This window comes from Chiroxiphia lanceolata, chromosome 4 (genome assembly GCF_009829145.1).
Source record: "Chiroxiphia lanceolata isolate bChiLan1 chromosome 4, bChiLan1.pri, whole genome shotgun sequence".
NCBI lineage: Eukaryota > Metazoa > Chordata > Aves > Passeriformes > Pipridae > Chiroxiphia > Chiroxiphia lanceolata.
In genome coordinates this window covers 45,255,193-45,268,665 of record NC_045640.1, presented here as the reverse complement: position 1 = coordinate 45,268,665, position 13,473 = coordinate 45,255,193, and the positions used below count along the sequence as shown (strand labels likewise).

The following is a 13,473-nucleotide window of genomic DNA, read 5'->3' as shown; positions in this document are numbered from 1 at the left end:
AATTTGTGAGCACTTCTGTAATCCCATATTGTACTTCTAGTAGGAGAGAAGAGCAAATTGGTCATGAATCACAGAATCAAAGAATGGCTGAGGTTGGAAGGGACCTCTGGAGACCATCTAGTCCAATTCCCTGCTAGAGCAGGTTCACCTGGAGCAGGTTGCACATGATCACATCCAGGTTATAAGAGAAGGAGACTCCACAACGTCTCTGGGTAGCCTGTTCCAGTGCTCTGTCACCCTCGAAGGAAAGAAGTTTTTCCTCTTACTTACATGGAACTTCCTATTTGTGCCTGTTGACTCTTGTCTTCTCACTGGGCACCACTGAAAAGAGTCTGGCTCCATCCTGTAGACACGCACCCTCACAGTCATCTCTTCTCCAGATGCACAGGCCCAGCTCCCTCAGCCTTTCCTTGTAAGAATAGTGCTCCAGTCCCCTCATCATCTCCGTAGCTCTCTGTTGACCCTATCCAGTAATTGCTTGTCTTTCCTGAATTGGGCAGAGCACTCCTGATGCAGCCTCACCAGGGTGGAGTAGAGGGGAAGGATAGGCTCTTCTGCAGAAGAGCAAGGCGTCTTTTGTTGCAGCATTGCTGTTCTGTTGGTCTGGTTCTTAACTACTTCTTAGGAACTGTCTTTCTTGCTTCTTCTAATGGGAGTGGGAAAGCATCTGTTTTTCAGTTTATTTGCAACGGGAGTATACGATAACAAGATCAACAAAATAGATTTATGAGACCAGGTGGTGTGATTGCACCACAACACTGCCAAGTTTTCCCGTGCTTATTTAGCATTATAGTCTTTCATCAAAGAATCATTTGAATTAATGCAAAATTATTGGTAGCATCTGAACATTTTTACAGACTTTATTTTCTTCAGGCATAGCTCTGGTATCATCATCGCCTTCTTATGTACAGTGTTGTCAACTTCAGCTACTTCATTATATTTATACAATTATATCAAGATAATTTAAAAAAAAAGTTTTTTTCCCCAGCTTGAATTGAAAAAGGAGTTTGATTTAACTGGATATAGTTGCACTGTTTTCAAGGGTGGACTTAATCTGGCACTACTGAGCTTAAATTAATTTTTATGGACTGGTAGTAACAATGCACTGATTCTTACTCCAGTGAAGTTTCATCTGTCTGAAACAAGAGATTAGTTTAACTCTGCACTGACTTGGAACTGAATTTCCTAGCAAAGTTACTCAACTTACTAATATATTCATGAAAGTTTTAGATCAGGCTATTTACTCTACCAGAACATAAATGCCACCTGAGCAATTGAACAAATACATGCCAAAATTCTGTCTCTGTTCACCAAATGGTCTGGTGCCACTGTCTTGTTCAGTGCAAATGATTTGCTCTTGTGAATTTTCTGTTGTTGCTCAGACTCCATGTTATACTCAAGTAGCTGAATGAAGGAGTTGGTTGGTTTTCTTTGGCCTTGGGCCTAGTCCCATCATGAATTTCAAAGATAATTGGTCAAGCAGGTCTCTAGCATACCCTGATGAATGTCTTGCAGAATCCAGCTAATGTGTTCCACCATAAATATCCTGGCGTTATCTACAAAAATATGCTGTACTGCTTTAAATGTACTGTTACATTATTAAAGACAAAACCATCTATTATTGTGGAATTATAATAAGCATGTAGTTACTGTATTGTAACATCATTTTATGGTTATTTCTGTGTAGGAAGTAAACCATGCTGATATGAACAATTTTGCAACATAAAACTATTAAAAAGAAATATTTTTTTACCAGACCCTCATTTGCAAACCAAGTCCTGCTCCTTGCATGTGGGTTTATTGGTATAAGAGCTCTCTTTAGACCATGTTATGAGTCTTATAAAGCACTTCTATTCATTACCTCACTTTTCTGATGAGACTTGAAATGTTTCAGCATTTCAGGGAAAAGCATTTTTGCTAGCTGAACATAACTTCCCTGTTGACACAGTGGAAGGGTGGCATTTTCAATGAATAGCTCTCTGAACATTTTTACAGGATGATAACAGATTCTGTCTGTGAGTTCGAATTAGCTGTTTTGTTGTTTGTAGTCTTCTTGATGTGAACACATACAGATTTTCTTAAGGGTTTCTAAACCCAGTCACCGAGTATCACAAAACTTCCTGTGAGAACATGTAAAGCAGAGGAAAAAAGTCAGCTATTTTACCATTTCTGTTGCATGTTGCCTGTCTTTGATCATTCCTGATCAAATTGTCCAGATTGATTGGTAACTGTGTGAGTTGGTCTCCTTCTTTAGCAGTTAAAAGCCAGAATGAAGCCGCCTTACTTAAAGCGTGTTTAAAATTCCAGCAGTTCAGTTCATACTGCAGTTAAGGCTTTTTACCAGGAGACAATATCTTTGTTTGCTGAGGGTAAATAGTGAAGGGAAAGGAGTGATCTCTAATGCTGAACTAAGACATTTGAAAATAATTTGGAGGAACAGAACAATCTTCTCTGTGATGCAAATCCTTCTATTAATTCATGTCTCTGAGGCTTAGGTTTGACAGGTTGGGCCTGCTACAGGACCTTTTGCCTGCATACATTGGTAGGTACTTCAGCACGTTCTAGCCAAGTTGCTCATAGCATTCTGTATCTTAGAGAGCTTGCGATTATGGGGTGGCTGGTTTGGGAACTGTTCTTGAAAGAGTTCTTTTGTTTCAGATTTTTTAGTGATTAATAAGCCACACCCCAATTTACTCAGTAGCAAAGAAGTCTGACTCAGTATTCATGATGAAGAGCAAGTCAGTTTTGTCCAGATGTTTGAAGTTGCACTTCACAGGGCTTCTGGTATACCCTAGATTTTTTTCTATAAGGATATATGACATCATTAGTGTGATCCCTTTGTGCAGCGATATGACAATTAAAAATAATGCTAAAGTTTCTTGACAGCTCACCTCCCTGACCCCATCTTTCAGCTTGCTTTTGTGGGGGCAGGTGTTTGGAGAGGGGCACTAACCCCTGAACTTATGTATGTAGCGAACTTGTGCTGATCTAATTAGGTTTAGGATCTTGGTGCTGCCCTCTAACCCAGAGTTACTGTTTGGACTTCTTCCTGTTTTTCTGAAAAGCAAGGACAGCAGATGCTTCTGCTGCTATTTTCTCCAGTAGCTCACAGAGTAAGAGAATTGCTAAGTAGGTGCCTGTGGAGTTTGTATTGGTTTATTTTGCAGTGACATGGCTGCTCTTAAAAGTTTATGCCTTCTACCAGATGCTTTTTCTTAATCTCTTGGTTATGCTTATGCAGCTGTGAAGGGGACCACTGAAAAAGTGAAAGAAGTTGGAAGTTGCATTGTGGTTAGATGGGTTTATACCCACATTTGGTTTGTTTGCATGTGGAAGTTGCATTTAGTTAGGTGGATACAGCTATAAGATGGTGAAACTATACCAAGGGTGTGGACTGAGAAATACTGTTTTAACAATGTTTATAAGCGAAGAAATTTTTAGTGGAACCTCACCTGTTCAGAGAACTGCGGAAGCTTTACTGACAGGGTGCTTAGGTTGTGAGTTTTTTCCTTTAATAAGAAAAGGTGAAAGGATATGGTTTTATTCTTTATCAATATTTTCCTGTTGTACTCTGAAGCTTTGAATAACCTGTGATCAGTTATAGTTAGATAAAATGAGATTTTATTCTCGGCATAACAATATTGGATGCTTGGGGTTTTTATTAAACTAACAAAGAATTTGACTTACACCATGTAACAGAAAGATCATCATTTATTGGTGATTCCACTGGTTTTTGTTGATTGTGTAGCCTGCATAAAATGAGGAGACTGGAGATGAGCAGCTCCAGCGTATTAATGACAGCCATGTTCAATCTTGGGTAAGAACTGCTAATGTGTTTCACACAATTAGCTCCCTTGCGTATTTGGGGTTTTGTATTCTGCTGTATGTGTTGTTGCAGAAGGGACATGAATGTGAAGGATATATTATTACCTGCTAAAGAGGAGAAGACATATGCAGCCAAAAACTTGACAACAGTGTTGTCAGGTAATGGCCTATCAATGAGTGAGGAAAAGAGAAACCTTTCTGATGTAGCCTTAGTATAAACAGATTCAGCTTAGATTTTCTTTCATTTTTTCATCCGTGTCTTGGGTAAAACACTTGCAACTGTTTTAGGTGATTTAATGCTGGTTTGCATTTTGCTTTGTAGTGGTTTCAATTAAGCATTAATTGAAGTAACTAGTAACAGTGAGCCTTTGTCTCACAAGGGCTGATGAGTCTGCAAACCCTGATCCTCAGAAGCCATGAGGAGTGTCCCATCTCTCCAGCACATTTTCTGCCATAGCCAGTGTGACAGGCTCCAGGGCATCTCAGCTAGAGTTGCACAGGGCAGGTTTAGTACTGACTTGGCAGGGCCTAAGGGAGGCAGAAGCAATTTCAATGGTCCTTGGTGACATTGAAGAGTGTCTGGCATTCAGTATGACAGGCATATATGTTGGAACCATAAGGTTATAGAGGATTGCAATAGCATAATGTAGTACTTTTAGCAGATAGGGACCTGAAATACCAAGTACTTCAAAGATATTGTGGTTGTTAGTGTAACTATTGAGAGTACTGGGAGTACTGTAGTCCAATAGCTTGGGGAAACAACCAGTTTGCTTCCTTTCCTCAGTCTGGTGTTGTAACAGTTCATTTCACTGTTCAGTTCAAACCCGTTCATTTCACTCTGTTATTGTTGTTTGTCTCACCTTATTTCTCCTGGTGTTGCTTTCCCGGGGGTTAATCTTTTGTATTCTTAGGCTTTGCAAGGGAAAGTTTAACAGCAAACAGTATTAGAGCTGCTGTTCCAGCTGAGAGCAGGATGGTGTCATGTTGCGCTGCAAAAAAGATTGAACGGAATCTTTGCGAGCAGGATACAGGATGGACTTTTTGTGCTGTTTCCTGTGCTTGCATCAAAATACTCATGAGCAACAGAGATTTGAGAGTTTCTGGCAATTTTTTTTCTCCCACCAAGCATTGCACTGGGGCAGTGTTAGTTAAGATAAAAAGGATTAGTTGATGTTTCATTCCTTAAATCCCTGCCCTAGGGTTGGTAAGAGGAGGGATTTTCACTTCCCATGACTCGTATATTGAGCCAAGGGAAGTATTTAGAAGTCAATACATCCTAACTCTCATTTGGCAGCTAGTTTAAAACAAAACAAAACAAAAAACCCTACCGAAAAACCAACATGTTGAAATAAAGTGACTTCATATGTATCAAATTGATTGTACTTATGAGCATTGAAATATGAAAAGCAAAAGGATTTATTTTAGTAAAAAAATAACCTAAGGCAATGCTATATTAGGAAATGCTTATGTTAGGAATGCACATTGTTTGAAAATAGTTAATGGAAAAAAATAACCATATTGTGAGTAATGTGGCTTGAATCATCCTGAACATATTTGACAACATAACTAAAAGGAGAGAACCATGTTTGTTTAGAATGCACACAGAAAATTTTGAGTTTTAACTATCAGAAAGTTCTTTCAAGATGCAGCTTGGGTTTGCTTGCATTTTGCTTTGTAATGGCTTTTATAAAATACACCTTTTAGGTGTATTTTTCCTCCTTAAATACTGTGACTGGGTTACTGCATGGGAAGTTGTTAAACAGAGCCTGATTGAGACCACTGATTGAAGTTCAGGAAACTTCTGCTGCCCAAACTGTTTCAGTCTGAGCAGCCTCTTCCTCGATCTAGTTGATTCACTCAGTTGTTGGGGTATTTCCACACAGTTTGATTGCTTCTGGACTGCAAGTAGGTACAAATGCTCAGTGGTGGCTGGCTAAAAGCAACCCTGAATGGAGGTACAAATCCGTGGAGATGTCATGTTCAGTGAGGAGTAACAAGCCTGATGGTGCTTGGAGTCGGGTGACTGTTGCTGAAGCTGCTGGACAAGATGTGTGCCCTGGCTGCCGCTTTGAATCAGCAGGGAGTGCCTGCAGGCCCTATTGTTGTGAAGCAAGCTTTTGGCATTGCTTTGTACCTCAGCAGATGGTACACCATGGGCCCTTAACAGAGCTCCTTGCATACCTCAGGTCTCTATTGCAATTTTCAGCCTCTGATGGTTCTGAATTCAGGATCTCAGTGGGGGTTTTTTGCCTCATGGAAGTGATGAGCTATTCTTACAGGTGCATGTGCAACACCTTTAGAATCCATGACCTAATGCTTTTGATAGAACAGGTTATTTTTTTGGATGTAAGATTTTCACGTTATGATCAGTTGAAAAGCTGTAGTAATGCAGTATTCAGTGTGTTTTTAAACAACTTTTTTCATTTATCGAAAATAAAGGACTTGCAGGCAGAAAGTGTCTTAAGGTTTATCATGATTTTAAGCTTTACTGAAATACCTTTTAGAAAAGCTTAGCGCTATCTTTTTGTATATATTTTATTAATGATAAGGGAGTAGGTGGCGTGGTTAAAGAATTGCCCTCTAAAACCAGAGATGTACATCAGAACTTTTGCAACTAATGCCTGTGACTTGTGTTAGGAATTATTTATTTAGGCGTTTTTCTCATTCATTGATTTAGACATATGTATGCTTACAATTTAATTTTACTGGGTTGAAGAAAATATAATAGATTATCCCTTTCCAGGAAAAATAAAAGTCTAATTGCTAAAGACGTCTCTCTTTTAATGCCCATTATAAGGCCTTGAGCAGCCTGGTCTAGTGGGAGGCATCCCTGTCCATGGCAGATGATCTTTAAGGTCCCTTCCAACCCTTAACATTCTGTGATTCTATAATATGTAGGCAGGATCCCAGTGTGTTGACTAACGTGTTAGAGCAGTCTTCCCATATCCACGCTGGGCCTCCGTTTTTCCATCTTATTTGAGGGCGTGTCATTTAGCTTTCCCCTTACTTATTTATTTAGTTATTCTTCCTTGGGTCAGCCTGGCCATTTTGATAGTCTGCAGCCCCAGTGTGCTGGGCGATTCCATTTAATTCTGCCTCACTTTTTTTTTTTTGCTCGCATAGTCATGACTCTCCCAACAGAGGCAATTAGTGACCCCTCTCGCTGCAGGCTTTCACTCACCTGTACACTTTATTTGAACTAAAGGACTAGACTCATAAAGAAAAGGCCCACTGCAAAGCTGGTATGGTATGACTAGTTAACATCATACCATCCAGAGGGAGCTGGAGCAGTGAAGAGCTCCCTTTAAAACAAGAGGCTGAGAATTTGCATCATTTAAACATTGCAAATACGTTGATTTTATCTGTGCTGGTTTGTTTGTTGATCCTGCAAAGCTTATTCCCTGGATTAGTCTCCTGGAAAATGCTAATAACATTTTATTTGAACAGTCCAGGGTTTTTGTTACCTCTTTGCATCTTGCACGTGAAAAATGGTGATGCCTTGAAATGATTCTGAATTTAGTAAGTCCTAAAATGTCCAGCAGAGAATACTCTTCTAATGCTGTAACTTATTAGAGCCTTCTGGAATTATGTTTTATGGCATGCTACAAAGCCCTGGAGACTATGCTTAGTTACTGCTGTCATGGCAGACTTCTAAAAATACTCTGGAGGCTTCTGTTAGAATTAAGCAACTTCATAATTTGGTGTTCATTAGCTGAATTTCATGCTTTTCCTTTTACTAGCTGTTCATATGTAACTAGATTGATGGCAACTGTGAAGTGTAGATTTCCCTTTCCTTCCTTCTGGATGAGCATGATTTGGCATGATTTAAGAGCAATTTTTTTTTAAAAACGCTGTCTCTGTAGGAACTCTAAAGACTATAAAATAGGTTTGAAGAAGATTCCTGTTATATTAAAAAGGATATATCATTACCGTCCCCTACTACTGTATATTATATATTCCTCCTGATATAATGCAGGAAAGAACAACAGGTTTTTCAAACAGTGTTTTCTGTGAAACTGTCAGTTTTTTGGGTGATATCATCTCACAGTTTACCTTTTTGAAGAGGCTCGCGTACTGGCTGCTGACTTAGTCCCTGACATTGCAATGAAATTGTTAATCTGAAATGAAAAGAAACTGGGAGTAAACACGGGGCTTGCACCCCGGAAGCCCGGTCAGAGCTGGCACAGATGCAGCCCTGCATGTCTCCCTGTGCCCCACAGTGGGCATGGCAGGTGTGAGTGACAGTTCAGCATATCAACAGAAAGCCAGTATCCCAAGGAAGTTTAAAGGGTTAGGTGTTCTGTGCTGTCTGGAAGTTTCCTCTGCTATAAGGCCAGGAGCTTCCAGCCTAGGGATAGGGCAGAGGCAGTACTACTTTCAAAGCTGGATTTGATGGGCACAGTTAGTCGTAATCCTATTTAATTTGAACTTTGACTTTCACCTTAAAATCTTGTAATTCAATTAATAAAGCATATTTTATTTTAGAAAATTAGCACACATGCAGAAATAAACTACCAGCATGCAATTATAGAAGTCTACATTCATAGCATTTTCTTCTTTTGAAAGGAATAAAAAAAAAAATTTTAGAAAAAAACCAGAGTATAAAACCAAAATGTGTGATGTTATTTTGAACAGGGAGACTTTAGAGGAAAGGTCTTCTTTATAACAGCCAAACAGCTCGTTATTTTTGAACACATGGTAATTCCATCAAAGACTGTTCTGTGTATCAGGAATTGTTGATGACTTGGTTATCTGTCTGAGCATTACTTAAAAATGATGAAATTGGCAGAAAGAGTGAATTTGTAAGACTGCTGTCAAAACTCTGAAATTTGATAGATGTATTTTACTGACACTTTTTATTTTACTGATAATATCTCAGTGTAGAATTTGGGCATTTTTAAAAGTCTGTGGAATAAAGTTTGATTTGTTTTTTGTAGTATTTAAGCAGGACTTGAGCTCAGGGAATATCAGATGAATAATGTGTTTTATCTTGGGACTGTCTGTATTTAGTCCCTGAAGGCATTGTCAGTGTATAGCCCAGCTGCTTAGGGATAGCAATCTTTAAAAGCCCTTTAGGGAAAAATTAAAACTTTTCTTCTTTCTCTCCCTTTCTTTTTAACGGAAAATATTTTTCAATGTTCTTTTTGCCTTGAACAGACCTGTTAACTATCACCTTGGACTTTCTGGGTTTAGTAAATACACTAATATGCAGTAACAAGCATATCCTTCATGTCCAGGTATTCAAATTTTCTATAGCTCTGTCAGTCATGTGAATGTCTTTTGAAGCTCCTTCAGCTTTCCTTATTAGACTAGCATTTGTGAAACAATGTTGGAGAAAAGGTGTTTCAGCTGTTTTTCTGTTGTTTTGGGATGGGTTTTTTGGGGTTGATTGGGGCATACTTGGTATTTGTTTCTGAGTAGACAGCCATCTGTCCCTCAGGTCGTGCCAATTATGCCAACTCTGAAAGCAGCCACAGAAATTCAGTTCTTTTATTCAGCCTGCACAACTGTTTCTTTCACCTTTTGTCTATTAAGGAGGTTGGCCTGGGGTGTTTTTTTTCTGTTGCATAACTAGTACTTATCAAATGGTGTTAAAAATGAATGAAGCAAAAACAAAAGCTCATGACAAGACTTCTCTTAGTAAACTTTAACTTAATTATTATGGCAAATCTAAAAAGATGGAAAACAATTGAATTAAAAACTACTTTTAATGTAAAGGGGTTTACTATATAGGAATAATCTTTAAAATAATTGAAACTAGCAATATAAAGCTTGTACCCGGATAGATGAAGGTTCCAACAGAGGGGGAATTCCTCACTTATTTTTTTCTAGATAACCCACGTTCTATTTTATTTAACAAAAAGAAAAATGACTCATCTCCTATTCAACATGACCTGAGAATAGAGCCATGCCTAATTTACTGTGTGATACTTCAGTCTCACTCTTATGTGTTAGCGTGCTAAGTAAATCAGGGTTATAGGATTAAATTTATTCTTGGAATACAAAATTGATTGTGTTTGTGGGAGGGGCAAGTAAGTCAGTATTACCCACATGAATACTCAAGCAAAACACATAAATACTGCTTATGAGTGCAAAGTTCTAACTTTGGAATTATTATTTTTTGAGAATCTCTGTAGTGCTTAGTTGTAAGGACGATTGTATGGAGAGTCTGATACTTATTCAATTAGTTCCCTGAAAACCCCTTCATTTATTTAGTATGTGTGTCTGATACTTTTTTTAATCACTGACATAAGCTACAGTTGTAAACCAAAAAAAATACCCACTCGTTATCTCTTCAGTACTTCATTAAAAAGACAGAACTTGCACACTGGCAGGATTAGCAGTATGATATTTTGGAACAGGTATTATTCACTTTAAAAAAACAGTGCACCAGCCTTTCATTTTGAATAGCAAATATAATGTGTTATGGGTCTCCTTTTTCTCCAGAAAGTTACGTTTATTTCCTGCTTTCTCCCAGGTTATTGAATTGACTCTTTCAAAGATTTAATTTAAAATGAGGTAATCTTTACATGGTAAAATTTGTAGTATACATAAAGAGTGTTCTGGGATTGAACATTTTTCCAGTATACCTATAATGCAGTATTTAAGAAAAAAAAGTTCTTATGAGTACAGAAATATGGTGGGCCCTAACTCTTCTCTTTTTCTACAGTCTGTTTTTCATCCATTTTATGGTGTTCTCTTACTGAAAAAAATCTTGTTTATTTTTCAGTTTCTGAGTTCAAATTCTTATTCCAAATTACTTTGATCTCTACTCTTGTTCTCACCTGTATTTCCGGAACTATTTCAGTTTCCTAGTCGCTCCTTCTAAGTCCCAGCAAACACAAATCACTACTTCATACTGCTGAAATAACTTCGAGTGACTTGGGGTAAGACCTTGCAAGCAGCTTTTCTCTTCCTTTCACAAACATTAAAAGAAAAAAAAATAGACCTTTTAATTGTATTTACATAACAAGTGTATGTTTGCTGTCTGTGCCTCACTAAGGGTACATCGCATCCCCGATTAAAGTCCCAGTGGACCTGGTAGCTGCTCCTGCTGTAGTTCAGTTCACTGGATGGGTTATATGGAGAAATGACATTTCACAGGTGGTGCACTGCATCCTGAGAGCAGAGCGGAAGCTGCAGTATTGCAGGCCACAGTAGAGCTCTCTACTCTGCTGTGACCACAACTAGCTGACTGAAAAGTTTGCTTCTGTCTATTTGGAGGCCCTTGGAAGTACGTATTTGTGACCGTGTATGTAAAAGAAGTAGCTGTATGCTTACTTAGTGTAGTACTTCAGAAAGCAGTTCTGCACTTCAATCTGTTACCCTTTGGAACTTTTCTTCCTCTTGAAAGTTTTATTGTTTTAGTCAACAGTAATTGCTGAGTCGTTTCTTTTTTGCAACGTTCTGTGCCTTTCTTCTAACACAACCGGTCTGTTTTCAATATTTCCATGTTGTTCTTTGGCTGTTGATCTTTGCATTTTTGCTCTCTATATATTATTAGGCTGCTTTTTGGCTTCAATTTTTTTGTTATCTATCTTTAGAATCTAGAGGAATGCTTTGAAGTACTTTCTCTCCATGCTGTCTGTCAATTCCAGTTAAGTTTTTCAGTAGTGGGTTAGTTTTAATGTAGGAAAGAAATACCTACTGCAAATATCACCCTAAAACTCTTGAACTGCTTTTGTATAAGCCAAAAGAAAACTAGCCTTGCCTTTAGCCTGAAATAAAGCACAGTGAGCTTCAAACCTAAAGTAAATAACTTTGCAAGTTACAAACAATTTAAAAATGGATGTTTTTATTCTTTCGTAGTGCCACAGTGAGTGATGCTCACAATAGCGGTAGTTTTTAATACCATTTTTGGTTGAGTGTTTTGGCTGAAAGAAAACCAAATGTATGATATTTCTCTTTAAGACCATAATGACAGTGGGCTAACAGCTGTGAGTGCTCTTGGTGGTTAGCATATGAGACCTTGGTTTGATTCTTGTCCACTGAACATACTCAGGGTATGTGTTTGCATGGCTTACACAAGGTTTGTAGATATTTTAATATGCTAGTGAGACAAGCTACATGTTTGGTGGGATATTGGTGGTTAGAGTGGTTAAGAACTAGGAACCAGAAGGCATAGAACCAACAAAAACTTGGGCTGGAGAAAAAAAAAATCGTTTTTTTATTCTAGAATAAAAGTCTATCAGGCAAGTTTTCAGAAGGAATAGAACTGAAACTGCTGCTGTTATGTGTTGGGGTTAATGTTCCTTTTCCAGATGTACAGCACTGACTTGCTGAAGTGGAACCCTGGTATTAATGTGTTCATACTATATTATAAATTATGTGTGTACGTCTAATCTTTGTATCCTTTGATACAAACCAGACCCCAAGGCCTGTGATAGAACTGATGGTTATCATCAGCACATAGCACTTTCCACACACAAACTGCTGCACAAATGTATGGCTAAACATTGTGAAGCCTTTGCAGAGTAGGAAAAATCATCCCTTTGGGGGACTTTGGATTGCATTAATGTCTAAGCTAGGCCAATGGTCACTTAATAGACCACACTGGTCTGTAAAATTAAAGAAACTGTTCCCCAAATCTCCTGTTTTATAGATGTTAGTTACTTTCTTCATTAAACTATCTTCTTGCAGGCTCCCATTGTGTTTTGAAAACACTGAAAATGCTCTTGTGAAGAATCTTTATTTAACTTCTTAATTTTTAATTATTTAGTCTCCCCTCATTCTTTGAACAGTTTTCACCTAAATGATATTTTTGCCACTTTCTTGCATCTTGCTTAATCATATGCTGATTCAGAGCAGTCAGATAGACTGGAGACATGAAGCTTTCTGTACTTCTTTTCCATACCTGGTCACTTACACTTGTGGCACAAAGTTGTTCATGTGTCAAACCAGTCATCTCCTTCAAGAGACATAGAGGAGAGACAATATCTTTTTCACTTCACCAGTCTCACTGCTATTGGCAGGAGTCACATTTCTCTGAGTGGTTAATCTCCCTTGAGAAATTGTTTGCCAATTCCCTTGAAAAATGTTCCAAGGTTGCTCCAAAGATTGAAATATTCCATCTGCTTCTATTGTTCTTTGCAATCAGGCTTTTCTACAACTGGTGAGTGGGAAAGTAAGTTACCGTATTTGTCCGGATGTCATCCTCTGCTATCATACATACACAACGCTTGCAAATTCTGCTTTTTCTCTTATCGCCCTATAACCTGTCAGTTGTCATCTGCCATTTGCCCTTACCTTTCAGTTAAGTATTGTATCATCTGTATACATCCTTCCTCAGATTCCTTTATCCTTGCTGATTGTCTTTCCTTCTCTTATTACAGTCATTTTCAGCTGTGTTACCACCTCTGTATCCAAGCCTTCCTGCTTCTCCCTTTGTCATAGATTTCTTGCACAGACCTTGGCCATCTGTTCCTACCTTTTGTATCCTTGTCCTGTGTTAGCTTTTCTTCAATATCTTGCCGCCTTCAGCTATGCCTTTCCTTATTCTCATCTTTTGTTTGTTGTCATGGGGATACTCACTGTGACTTCCAAATAATACACAACGAGCTGTGGTTTCATTTTATTTTGTAAATTCTTTGGTTGTGAGGACAATTAAAAAAATGAAAAACATCCAAAAAATTAAAATCTGTGAGAGAA

General features: G+C 38.2%; 1 protein-coding gene across 4 annotated transcripts in view; it reads left to right on the top strand.

Moving 5' to 3' along the window:
• Positions 1–13,473, top strand: part of MND1 (meiotic nuclear divisions 1) — a 41,294-nt gene that overhangs the window by 5,369 nt on the left and 22,452 nt on the right. The window lies entirely within an intron of this gene.